Source organism: Dasypus novemcinctus, chromosome 22, assembly GCF_030445035.2.
Source record: "Dasypus novemcinctus isolate mDasNov1 chromosome 22, mDasNov1.1.hap2, whole genome shotgun sequence".
Lineage (NCBI taxonomy): Eukaryota > Metazoa > Chordata > Mammalia > Cingulata > Dasypodidae > Dasypus > Dasypus novemcinctus.
Genome location: NC_080694.1, coordinates 38167198 through 38180481, shown reverse-complemented (window position 1 = coordinate 38180481; position 13284 = coordinate 38167198). Strand labels below are relative to the sequence as shown.

Genomic DNA, 13284 nt, shown 5'->3' with positions numbered 1-13284 from the left:
GTGGTTGTCCTTCTTCACCTCCATCTTAGCTGAGTGTGGTAAGTCCAATAAATCAGATTGTAGGTGCTGGAGTCTGTTGAGGCTCAGGATCTGGCTATCACATTGTCAGTCCAGAGATTCAAATCCCCTAAATATATCTTAAACCCCAACATTAACTGCACCTCCAGCACATTAGCATGGAAGTCTTATGAAGGGAGATCCCATCTGAGTCCAGATTCATCACACATAAACACCATTTCTAAAGAGGGGCCATCTGCCCTGGTAGTTAACCCCATCGGCCATGACCATAACTCCCATGGGTCTCTTTAGCCCTCAAAGGAACCGATATCTGGGGGTTGTATCTGCTTTATCTGTCTCTCTGACTCTGCTCAGTTGTGCATGAGGGCAAACCTTCTGCCAGCCTCCAGACTCTTTTTTAGAAACTCGTAGCCATATAAACTCATTTCTCCTTTCCATTTCCCCCTTACTTTAGGTCAAACAGCATTTTAAAGTCATGGTATTTTATGTAGACATGGATATTCTGCTGATCCGCATTGAACCTTCCGTATAAGGTCATTTTCCAGTTGCATCATCAGTTGGTAGTTGATAGTGGTCCCTCGTTGCCAGGGAGGCTCATCCCCGGGTGTCATGTCCCACGCTGGGGGGAAGGCATTGCATTTACATGCTGAGTTTGGCTTCGAGACTGGCCTCATTTGAGTAACATGAAGGCTGACAGAAGGAAATTCCCAGGCACAAAGTTGCTCTAGGCCTTGTTCTTATTTTGGGTTTATCAGCTCACAAGCATAGTCATTAGTATCAGGGGCTCACTGTTGAACCCTCACTCCCTCCCGGTCCCCACCACTGTACCTGGGAGACTGTCGCTGCTCCCCTAGGGACCACGACAGAGCACCACTGGCCAGGAACCCAGTACCCCCCCTACTGTGATTTTTAATTGGCTTAACTTTCTTTGATAGATGTTTGCTTAGTTGTCAAACAGCCTGGGTCCTCTAAGCTACAAAGTCAAGTTAGCAAGCTGCTGCGTTCTGCTGAGTCATTCACTGTGATATAGCCCGAACTGAGTTGATTAGTAAATAGCTGAGATGGCCAGAGTGATAGTACAGGCTTCATTCATGAAAGGCACAACAGATGGTCACCATCAAGGAAAGAGGGGGTGACAAGAGGGAGAGAAGTACAAAGAGGATGCTGCTCCTCCTCCCCAAACAGGGTCCCACTGGTGGATATAATCACGACACCTTGTGCCTGTGTAATAGTCTGCACTCCCTAAAGCACTTTTACAGTTGGTGATTTTCTTTAAGCCTTACAAGAAATGTAATCAGTAGGTAAAGGATATCATTCCAGTTTATGGATGGAGCTGAGCTATAGCATGAGTTTTTTATAACCTTAGTTCTTCTCCCTTCCCTACAGGTCAACAGATGTGTAAGGAGCACCTGCCTTGCTTCCAGCACACTGCTTTGAGTTTGGCACTTCTCACTTCCGGTCTGGCCCATTTTTTCCACAGAAACTACAGTCTCACTCATGACCTGGAAGAGAGAACCCCCTAAAATAAACTTACTCCTTGATTATGCAGAAACAGCCATCTCTAGTATTAATATGGACAAAACAGAGGCAATGAACATCATACTATTCTGTCAGTAGGGCAAGGCAAACTCAGTGTACCTGTCTCCCCGCTGGGGTTGCCAGATAAAACCCAGGATGCCTAGTGATGTCGGAATGGTTTATCAGTATGAATACGCCTCATGCAATATTTGGGACACACTAAAAAGATTTTATTTGTTTTGTATCTGAAATGTGAATTTTAACTGGCCACACTGTATTTTTATTTACTACCCTGGGCAGCCCTTCTCTGTGGAATTCTGGGCCCTCGTGCCCTTGGAGCTACTTTGGAGACCTGTGCTTCTTTTCTTTCCATTTTACAGGGAAATGGCAAGCATTCTCAGGACAATGACTCATCTGGGTCCCTCAGGAGATACTGTGTGGAGGAAACAGAATCGACTAGAAGCCTTCTCAGCACTAGATGCCACCTGACCGCCACACGGCCATATTTGTTCCACAGTCTCCCTTGGGGAAGAAGGACGGTGAGGCTCCCAATCCAATTATCTGCCTCTAGTTTAAAATCTTATTCTTCCTCATTGCTAAATGTCTTTACAACACTCCACATGCAACTGCTATTGATATTTTTTAAAAAATTTAATGCTCAAGTAGCTTTGTCTTTGACCACATTCTCAATATTCAAACGATATTCAGTAAGAAGTAGTTTTTTTTTCTTTGTTTTTTTTTTTTTTTTAAATATGCTGCTTGTGTTGAAAACCCCAGTTTTGCTGCAGGGTTTTCTTTTATAGGTTTCTATAGGTTTTTTTTTTTTAAGATTTATTTATTTATTTATTCATTTCTCTCCCCCCCCCCCCGTCACCCCTGTTGTCTGTTCTCTGTATCTATTTGCTGCATCTTCTTTGTCCGCTTCTTTTGTTGTCAGTGGCACGTGAATCTGTGTTTCTTTTTGTTGCATCATCTTGCTGTGTCAGCTCTCCGTGTGGGCAGCGCCATTCCTGGGCAGGCTGCACTTTCTTTCACGCTGGGCGGCTCTCCTGATGGGGCGCACTCCTTGCGCGTGGGCTCCCCTACACGGGGGACATCGCTGTGTGGCACGGCACTCCTTGCGCGCATCAGCACTGCGCATGGGCCAGCTCCACACGGGTCAAGGAGGCCCGGGGTTTGAACCATGGACCTCCCATGTGGTAGGCAGATGCCCTAACCACTGGGCCAAGTCCACCACCAAGAAGCAGTTTTAATAGAGAACTTAACACATGAGTAAAACTCCCCCAAAATAAGAATAAAACTAAAGCAGATAAAAATAGCACAAATGATCAGAGAGTGTTCTAACCTATTATTTCTAAATAATCCACTAATAATAGGATTAACAAGGAGGTCTAGAATTTTACACCACCTAAGGAACAAGATGTTTACAACTAGAGCACATTTTCTGTTGTTGTTTGCTCCCTTTGTTAGCCTGTGTTTTTAACAGAACTGGATTTAGACTGTTTCTATTTGTGTCTGAGGTAAATAAATGTACAGTTGAAAGGAAATCTTGTAAAGTAGATTTCCTCTGACTTTCACACTCTAGTGTGAATTGCATCACAATTAACCTTTGTTTACTGTGTTAACAGATCCATCAGCATCTATAGTCTTCATAAAAGTCTGAATCTTTGAAAAGCTGAATTTAAAGGGTCAGGATTATAGATGCACATATCTTCAAATCATTCTAGAGATTTTGTAGTCTGGAAAATATCCAGGAAAAAAACTCTACTTACTCCCAAACTGCTCGACTAAATGCGGCTAAATGCTCCTTCGCAGGCCCCCTTTCAGCTGAGAGAAAGCACAGGCAGTGTGGACAGGTCGATAGAGTAAAGCATTGAAACAACGATTCTGGGGGAAGGGGAGCTGTGGGAGCAGTGGCCCCTTCACAGCTGGCTGTGGGACCTTGAGCAGGTTACTCATCCTTTCCAAGAGCCTCAGTTTCCCTTTCTGTAAAGTGGGGATAAGAACAGCAGCTGCAGCATAAGGGATGCTTTGAAGATTGAACAGATTATCTTGTGTAAAAGGGTAAGAACCGTGTTTGACCCAAAGCAACTGGAAAATAAATGGACATAGTAATTGGTATGTAAGTGTGTGTGAATTCAATGAAAGATACATAAATATACATAATAAACATAGTGTCATAGTATATGATACATGTGATACAACACAAACATGTATATTTTGAATCAACCTAGATCCGAACAAAACCAGGGAGAGTCCTGCATGCCTGCGGCGTTTTGGCTGTCCTGGAGCACCTGTAAACAACTGGCAGACGCGGCCCGAGATAAGAGAACATTCCCGGGGCCGAGAACAAGTTCTTACGCCGTGCAAGAACATGTGTGCCTTCCGCAGCAAGGCTCTGCCCGCCTCCCCGGCAGGCTGGCGGAGGCCTGGCAGACCTCACTGTAAGTCTCCCGGGGAATCCCAGGTGTGAGTGGTCACCTGTCCTTCTTTCCAGGTTCTGCAGCTTCTGCAAAGGGAACTGCTCTCGAGGCCAGGGGCGGCAGCTCCCCACGGAGGCCCTCACGTCCTGTGATACCGGCGCTTGCACGCTGCGGCTCCAGTCACCCTTAAATCATGCGTGAGTTACTGTCGCCGCTGCTCAGACGCCTTCCTGGAAATGGAATCCACGCTGCCCAGGACACATGCGACAGACGTATCCAGGCCTGGCTGGTGCCTGGGCTTCCCTGCAGAGCGGAAACGTGTGAGAGAGAGAGAGAGCTGTCAAAGAAAAAACTGCACCAGACTGTGGGTGACAGTCGAGGGCAAACTTTATTCAAAGCACCAAATGCAATGAAGGGGCCACAATGATGAAAGAAGTTGTTGATGTGAGAGGAGTGGGGTGTGTGGGGAGTGAGGTCTATGAGAACCTCTTATATTTTTTAATGTACCATTTTTTGTGATCTGTGTATCTTTAAAAAAAATGCAATTAAACAAATAAAGAAAGAAAAAGCTCTATGCAGGAAAGAAGAAAAAAATAAAGCAAAAAATAAAAGCTCTATGCAGAGGCTAAGGCAGTAGGGGAGAGAGAGGGCTCAGCAGTGCTGAAGCAGTGGCCTGAGAGCTTTTAGGACAGGATTGAGCTAACGGAAGAAGACTGGAGGGGAAGGTCAGTGGGCTATGTCCCTTACAAGGTGTTATCTTCTGAGTTCACTGTCAAGGCCAGGTGGGCCGTGCCCTACCTGAACTCTACAATGGCCAAGGTCAGGGACCTAGAGACAAAGAGAAGCCTGAGAAGCTTAGTCAAGCCAAGGCGAAGTTCCAGGGGCAGAAGGTTTAGGTAAAACTCAACATTGCACTTACATGTATAGGATGGGAGGGTTTTACATTGTGTGTGGGTTTCCATGTGTTGTGTGTAGTGTGTGATATGTGTGTAGTGTGTGTAGGATGTGCTTACACGTGTTGTGTGCAGGGTGTCTATTGTGTGTAGTGTGCCTCTGATAAGTGTAGTATGTGTGTGGTATGCAGAGTATGTGTTTATGTGTGGTGTGTGTGTTTATAGTGGCGTGTGGAGTGTGTTTGGGATCTGTCGGGCATGCAGGATATGTATATGTGATGTGTGTGTGGGTTATGTGTAGTGTGGTATGTGTCTGTTTCCTTTGCAGGTAATTTCTGAGCCTTGCTCATCTGTATTTGGCATTTGGCATTTGTCTAGCTTGTTTTTAGGGCCATCTCCCAAATTCTTCTCATATCTATTTCTTTACTGCGTGGAGAGTAGGTTTTGCAGGATTCATTAGCAAATCTCTGGGCATCCTAACAGTGGCGCAGAGCAATGGCCACGGGCTTCGTTAAAAAGCTCTGGGGGTGCCCTCAAAGCCAACATGACTGCAATCCACAGTTTTGCTTGGAGAGATCCGGGCAGTTGCATGCTTCGAGTCTCCCACAGGATCTCGGTGCCAGACCCGAACACCTGCTTACCCAGCCAGAAGAATCCTAAGTATAAGTAGATGGCTTCCCCTGCAACGTGGAGAAAACCTCCTCTTGGCAGTAATGGCAGAAGGAGGCTAAAATGCTTGCTTAACTTCTTTAAATCTGTCAGTTAACCAAGCCTGTGCACTTAGAGCATTTAAATGGAAGCACTACCTCGGGTCAGGGGCATGCTCACAGCTGGTAGACTGATGGGGTGGTGGATACGGATGAATCCTCATGTTTAACCACATAGGGTAGACTACCGGACGGCAACCACTTGGCCTCTCGCTCCTCTCTCCCACCTCTCGTGAGCAAGGTCAGTCTTTAGTCAATGCCTCCACCATTTCCCCTCTCTCACAGGCAAGTGGTCACCACTTCAGTCCTCCACTCAAACCTTCCACCCTCCGGACAACCTCAGTGACTCGCCTTGGCGGATTTCCCTTTCTTGTTAGGAACTTGATCATGCTCCTCTCCCCACCAAAAATGCAGGCTGACAGCATTTGGGAAAATCCCTTGGGTTGGCGCCACCTCTGCACCCATTTTCTTAGGACAGATGGTATTTTATGACAGCTGCCAGGTTTATCAAGACCTTCTGAGTCTAGGAAAAAGATTTAAGTAAGGCAGAAAGCTGACTAGGGAAGGGAGTTGCTCACAGGTTTCAGTTCCCTTTTCTTTTCACTTCCGATGGCTTTGACGTCCTGCCTGCTTGACCATACCATGCCCCGTCTATTTCTGTGCATGTGTTCTGGGGGAAAGGGCTTTGAAAAAAGTCTAGTAATGGCTTTTTTAGTGGGAATAATTTCCCTTCATTATTTTTACTGTACATTTCCACATTAGTGACTTGATTTGCTGTTTTCTAGATCGATCCTAGTGGTTTTTTCCTTCCGAAATGAATGGGCCCCTTCATCTCCAATTTGGTGCATTTTTCCAAGGAAGTATTCTGAAGTACCTTCCTCTTTGCTTCCTCCTATCTGTTTAACGTACTATGTATGCAATGGATGGGGATCATTTATTACTGTGACAATTTATTCTTCCAGGAGAATCTCTGACTATTGGGGATTGAATCATGTCTTCTCCCAAAAAAAGACATGTTCAGATTCCATGCCCTGGTCCTGTGGGTGTGAATATATTTGTAGATAGGACCTTGGAAGGTATTATAAGTTAAGGTGAGGCCAAATGAAATGAGGGCTGCCTTAATCCAATATGATCAAAATCATATTATAAGCAAAGGAAACTGGACATGGAAATAGTAGAAGCCAGAAGTAAGAAACCAGAGAGTGAGGTGGATCATCACGTGATGGAGGCAAGGAACCCCAAGGATTGCAGCAAGCCAGCCCCAGAGTGCTACAGATTCCAGGAAAAATGCATGGCTTATCCAGGCCTTGACCTTGGACTTCTTTTAGCTTCCCACTGTAAGCCAATGAATTCCTGTTGTTAAGCTAACCTGTTGTGTGTTATTTGTCATAGCATCCCTGGAAAACTAAGACACCGACCTTTTTGAGAGTCTTCAAGCCCCAGACGATTAGATCAGGTAGATAACTGCCCTAAAACACCTCCATGGCATTTTTTTGTGGTCAGCTTAAGCCTTTTCCACAAAAAAAAACATGAGTGCAACCAACCAGATGTGAACTTGAAATAGTACACAGGCAGTTAATAGGAAAAACTGGAACTGCAATGTAATATAGACTTGGAAACTGAGAATGCCATTGGGAACCATATGTGAGTGAGGTAAAAGAATGCGGGGGTGAAGGGCATCAAGTGACCTTGAAAGCCAATGAGAGTGAGGACACCGCGTCCCCAGAGTTTCAGTCAGTGCACAGGAGGCCAGAGCATATTTCCATGACCTTCCACGAGATTGCCAGTTATAGTCTTAAAATAGGTCTTCCCCCTAGGAGAGCTCATTTTTTAATAATCAAAAGAACCTTCCCAAGAGCATGTACTTCAAGGCTAAGATCACTGATTTTTTCCCTAGTATCTATTCTCTCCTTCTACTAAAGTGCTAGAACCCTGGTTTTTAACTATCATATTCATGGTGGATATTCACACTGAATTTGCCTCGTAGCTAGGAATCATCAAGTGACTCCAGACATTTTTTTACATAACCACAGTACAATTATTAAAATCAAGAAATTAACACTGATACAATTCTACTATCTAATCTACAGACCTTATTTCTATTTTCCCAATTTTTCTAATGTTGTACTCTAACAACAAAAGAAAATCATGCAACATGTTACATTCAATTGTCATATTTCCTTTAATTTGGAAGGATTGATATTTATGACCTTAACATTTTTGAAGATTAGGGAAGATATTTCATAGAGTGGGCTCCTCAACTTGGGTTTGTTTGATGCTTCCTCACAGTGAGATTCAGGTGGTGTGTATTTTTTGCAGCAAATCTGCAAATGTGATATAGTATCCTCCTCAGGGCATCGCCAGTGGGCAAATGATGTTGCTGTGTTCCAGTAACGGATTTACGTCGATCTTTTGGTTAAGGAGGTGTCTGCCATATTTCTCCACCATATAGTCACTATTTTTCCACTTTTTTCATTTTAGAGCTATTGCTATTTGGGGCTTGTGCATATAGTTGTTCCATGTTTGATGACCAACAAATAATAAACAAAGGAACATGCAAGAATAGTTTGATCTGTGAGGCTCTGTTAAATCATTCTGATGAGTTGACTCACCTATCATTTAAAGACCTTGCCTACCTTATTAAATAGTCCTTTTTTAATGCTGCATCTTGGCAATAATAAGAGAGGTGAGGGACCAGCAGTCCCTGTACTGGACAGCTTTTTATGTTAACAAAAACTACTACCAGCTGCTCTATACTAAGGGAAAACATCATAAAATGTGTAGAAATGCAAAAGAAGCAATTACAAGAGTTTGCCCCAGTAATCCAAAGGATCTAAATCACTAAGGTATACTGACATATACCCCAACTTCTTTACGTAACAGGTCCTTTTAACCATCAAGGAGGTGCTTGGTGGGAGTTTGCCTGTAGCACAACTAGGCATAGACATACTTGGGGATTAAATACTACATCCAGCAACGAATTATTGCTTTTTAAACTCTGGTTCTATCAGCTCTGAACGTTTGAGACCCAAATCCCACGAGGGTGAAAGAATCCATATTAATCCACTTCTTGGTTCTTAAAAACTGGGTAACTTTTGTAATAAAAATGGGTAGTGACCTTGCTGTAAGCAATGCCCTGAAGATGTTTTTGTTCTTAGAATCTTCATCTCAGTCAAGGCGAATATAAAAGCAAAAGAGAACTATCACTCCCTCTATTATCTAGTAGGCTGACTCCCATGGAGGAACAGGAGGTGAGATGATGAAATATATCTGGTAAGTCTATTTAGCAGACCTCCTCCAATATTTCATTGCACAGAGTTGTTAGTGATTTGCAGCAATTTTTAGCCTGACCTGTTATTTGAAGATGATCAGAAGTCAAAAGCTCAAGAATTTCTATGCCTTTTCTATGGTTATATTTAAATGGATATAAAAACATTTTTCTTAAAAGAAAGGACTGAAAAGATACACTCCCAAATCATAAGTGTGGCTCTTCATGGGGAGAGGGACAGGGAGGCCAGCTAAGGGGTAAGTGAAAGGGAACTTTAGCTTTCTTTGCAATATTCCAATTTTTTCTGTAAATTATGATGGCATGTTCATCTATTACTCAGGGAATTTTAAGCTATATACTTATAAAGAAAACAATAAAAAGCAAATATTTCAAAATGTAAACAATGGTTAATTAAGGGTGATGGGAAATATGAGGAATTATTTTCTCTTTGTACTTCTCCTTTGGTTTAGTATTAGCTTGTTAAACTGCAAGGAAAATGTTCAAGACTTATTATGATGTCCATAAAGTCCTTCAGCTCAAAAAGACTACAGTCTTAGGATTCTAGGTAGCCATCCTTAAAATCCTAGTCCCACCCTTAAGGGCTTATAAGACCCTGGTGCTCCATCCCCAGTCCCCCTCCATCCCTTAAAAAAAGTTCAGGAAATTTGCTAATTCACAAGTTTCATAAATATTAACCAATGCAAGTGCAAAGAATGCTTTGTCAGAAACAATAAAATGGTGTAATCCCTGTGTGGCAATAACCAGATAAGAACAGTGATTGTTAAAGGGCACTTTGTGTTAGAATGAGGTGAATTTTGAGGCATTTTGAGAATATATCTTTCTAGCACAATCGAAATATCCCCGGATGTGGCATATTCATACAATGGAATACTATTCAGCCATTAAAAAAGAATGTCTGATACATGCTACAGCAATGAATGCAGCTTGAAGACATGTTGAGTTTTCACTCAGAACAAAAATGACAGATTTCATTTTATAAGATTCCAGTTATATGAAATATCTAGAAAAAGCAAATTCATAGGGACAGAAAATAGATAAGAGGTTACCAGGGGTTTGGGGGATTTATTTATTATTTATTGCTTTAGAGTTACAGAGAATCTGTTTTGGATGATAAAAAAAGTTTTGGTAGTAGATGGTATTAACGACGGCAAAACATTGAAAATGTAATTAATGCCACTGAATTGTATATTTAAAAATGGTCAAAATATCAAAATTTCTATTTAGATACCACAGGTTACCACAATAAGAAAATATATTCCCCTCAAAGATTAACATAGTATACTGATTAATAACATTAAAAAGGTGTGCTAAGTTGACCCTTTTTTGGAGTTGACATTCTTTGAACTATCAGGACAATTTTTTAAATGACCAGATCCATTTCTTATCAATTACTGCAAATAAAATGCAGCATAAAGATTAATTAGATTCACTCATACATTTCTGATGAAAGTAAGATTTTCTATAAGTGGTTTTAAATGACAATTTAGTAATATAATCAAGAGTTTTTAACATTTTTATGTCTACTGAAGTTTCATTTCTGCTTTTTGAAATCTATTCAAATAAGAAAAGTCCTACTACCATTACAGCTAGTATTTCCAAATTGTTCTGGATGTTCTGGACAGTGCAACAGAACAAGAAATAAAATGTAAGTTTTAAATAATAGAAGAGATAGACCTGCATTTTGTAAAAAGGACCATGTTAGTATAATTTGAAAATCCAAAAGTCTAAGAAAACCAACTGAAAATGATTTCAACTAGCAAAAAAATTTAGCAAAGTAATCATTTAAAAGAACAATATACAAAAGTCAATATTTTTCCTATAACAAACAATCAATTGAATGTGTAAAGGGAGAAAAAATTATGGTAAGAATAAAAACCATGAGAAATAAACCTAACAAGAAATCTTTATACCACAATAGAAAACTTCATGAAGGGCATAAGAAATGTAATGAAGGGTATAAAAAAGGAAATTATATGTCTTTAAGGAAAGACTTAGTATTGTAAAGATAGCCATTGTTCCAAAAATCAATCAATAAATGTAATGTAATTTCATTGAATAAAACAGGCTATTTCATGGACAATGATGAGCTGATTTAAAAGATTAATTGGGAGGCTAAATGGGCAAGAATAGCTATGATAATTCTTATTAAAAGGTTAACTGAGAGAATTCCTCTACTATATATGTATATTTATCAATAGTGATGGAATGGGAATAAATCAATATTTAAGAACATAGGGATGGAGTTCCACATCTGTGTGGATATTTGGCATGTGAGAACAGGGGAACTTCAAATAAACTGGGGAAGAAAGGGATATTCCTTAAATTATATTGGGGCACTTGGCTTTAAATTCAGGAAAAAATTAAATTTTCTCTTAGTTTCACACTATACATAAATAAATTTCCCATGCAAGGTCCTAAATGTTAAAAGCACAATTATCAAATAATAGAATAAAATATAAGAGAACTTTTAAAATAATTGAAATAGGAAAGGTTTTCCAAACAAAGCACAAAAGATTTCAAGATTTGATCTCATAATTATTATAATCTTCTCTATGACAAGAAATTATTTAAAAAATTAAACAGCAAATTATAATTGTTCATGTCTGGGGAAAAAGCAGTCCTGCCAGTTCAAAATGACCTGGACTGAGTTCAGATTAAACTGAGCCTATTTTTGGTAAACACTCTGGATTGACAGTTTCGTCCTATTGCTTCACCTTCCTCTCTTCCCGGGGATGAGGCTTACTTCTCAGCGTGGTATCTGGCCATGATCCTAAGGACACAGCGCAGACCCCGCTGAGATGTGCAATCCCTACAGGTCCTTGGCCATGGGTGTCCATTCCAGCTGCATCCCCTAGGGCACTATTTTTGGCAGTAGTGAGGGTTGCTCTATGTGGCTCTTCTCTCTCTTTTATCCCCATGGGACTGAGATAAGATCATCTTGAGTGTGACTTTATCTGAAGAATTTCCTTTATACTTGACAACCAAACCCCAGTGAGGCCCAGGTAAAGAAACACTGGTGTGGGAGGTTAGGCCAGGTGTTCTCTAGACTTCAGCTTGTGTTCCACCACTTCTCTTTTTTGCACCATTCTTTCTCCCACAGTGGCAGAGACAAGATTCAGAGGCCAAGTACAGGATGTCATTTTAGGGAGAGGGGACAAGGATCAAGCTATTTGGTCTTCCTCCAGTGAAGACCTTAGGGTGATGGGGGTAGAGTAATTTTTGAAGGTTACCTAATATTTGGCCAACTTCCCTAGGATAGGAAATCAAATAGTGATCTGGGGCCCAAGTCTCAACACAAAGGCCCGGGCAGAGAGTATATGTTTTCTTGTATGTTCTTGCTGTGATGTCTCACTAATCCCTGGAAATCTCCATCCTGACTATGTCTGCACAGTGATAGGAAAGTTGGCTAAAACAAGCCAACAGATTCTATGCTCTGATGTGACTACTCCTTGTTCAGTTAGATGCTGAAGCAAATCTTTGTTTTGAACCTCAATTTCCAGGTCTAGAAATAAGAGGTGTTTGACTATTTTATGATCTGTAAAGTCTTCGTTAGTTCCAAATACTGTGCATTCAGCTTTTTATATGACATAGAGTAAATGATCAGATGAGAACACTTAAGGTAATCTTTTACAATCAAAAAGTTCAGCAGCTTTAATTTTATCAATTTCTAGAGCAGTAATCCCTAGAGATATAAATTCCTTTCGACAGAGATCTGGCATCCTTCCTTGCATGATGGATAGAAACTTCTCTATAAAGCAGCCAAACTACTTAATTTCCAGTAAAATTAAATGTGGGTTAATTACAATTCTTAAAGTTGGCTTGCCAACCACAAAAGCTTTTCTAAAGTGACTTGAAAGCAGTGATTGTCCATTGTAATATTATTGCTCATTGAAGCCCTGCAACTGGAGACCACCTGATCATAACCTTCAGTTCGGTCATCTATTTCTGTCATTCATATTGCTTTGTCTTGAGCGTTCTTGCTCTGGGCCATTTAAATATGTTACCCCAGAATTTTAAGTACTGGGAATAATAAAAATCTTCAGAATCCTATCTTAAGATGGTTCCTTCTCTTGCAAAGACTAATTTTATCCTGAAAACTCTCACCAGTGAATCTATCTAGAGTACGAGCAGTAGCTGGTCATGTCTGTACAGGTTTTCAGCTAACCCAGTACATGTCTTTCATATCTTCTGCCAAACCTATCCCCTAGCGTCCTCTATACCCTGTGTTGTGGATTCCTATTTTATTAAAAGCTGTTCTTTTGTTTTCTGTGATGTGTGTAATCATAAATAATGTAATTTCATTAACTAGAAATTTTACATGGAGGTCAAATTTGGTTCAGCTGAGAAGTACACATGGGAAAATTTCATTGGATTCTCCACAGTGTTGATAATGGTTTATAGAATTTCAGTATCTTTCCAGTGACTTACAGAACTGT

General features: G+C 40.9%; 1 long non-coding RNA gene across 1 annotated transcript in view; it reads left to right on the top strand.

Annotated features, from left to right (window-relative positions):
• LOC131275316 (uncharacterized) overlaps positions 1–5284 on the top strand; it is a 29447-nt gene extending 24163 nt beyond the window's left edge. Inside the window, exons 2-3 of the long non-coding RNA XR_009182734.1 lie at positions 1917–2075; positions 3771–5284. This is a non-coding gene — a long non-coding RNA (uncharacterized lncRNA). The remainder of the gene's footprint in view (positions 1–1916; positions 2076–3770) is intronic.
• The last annotated feature ends 8000 nt before the right edge of the window (positions 5285–13284 follow it).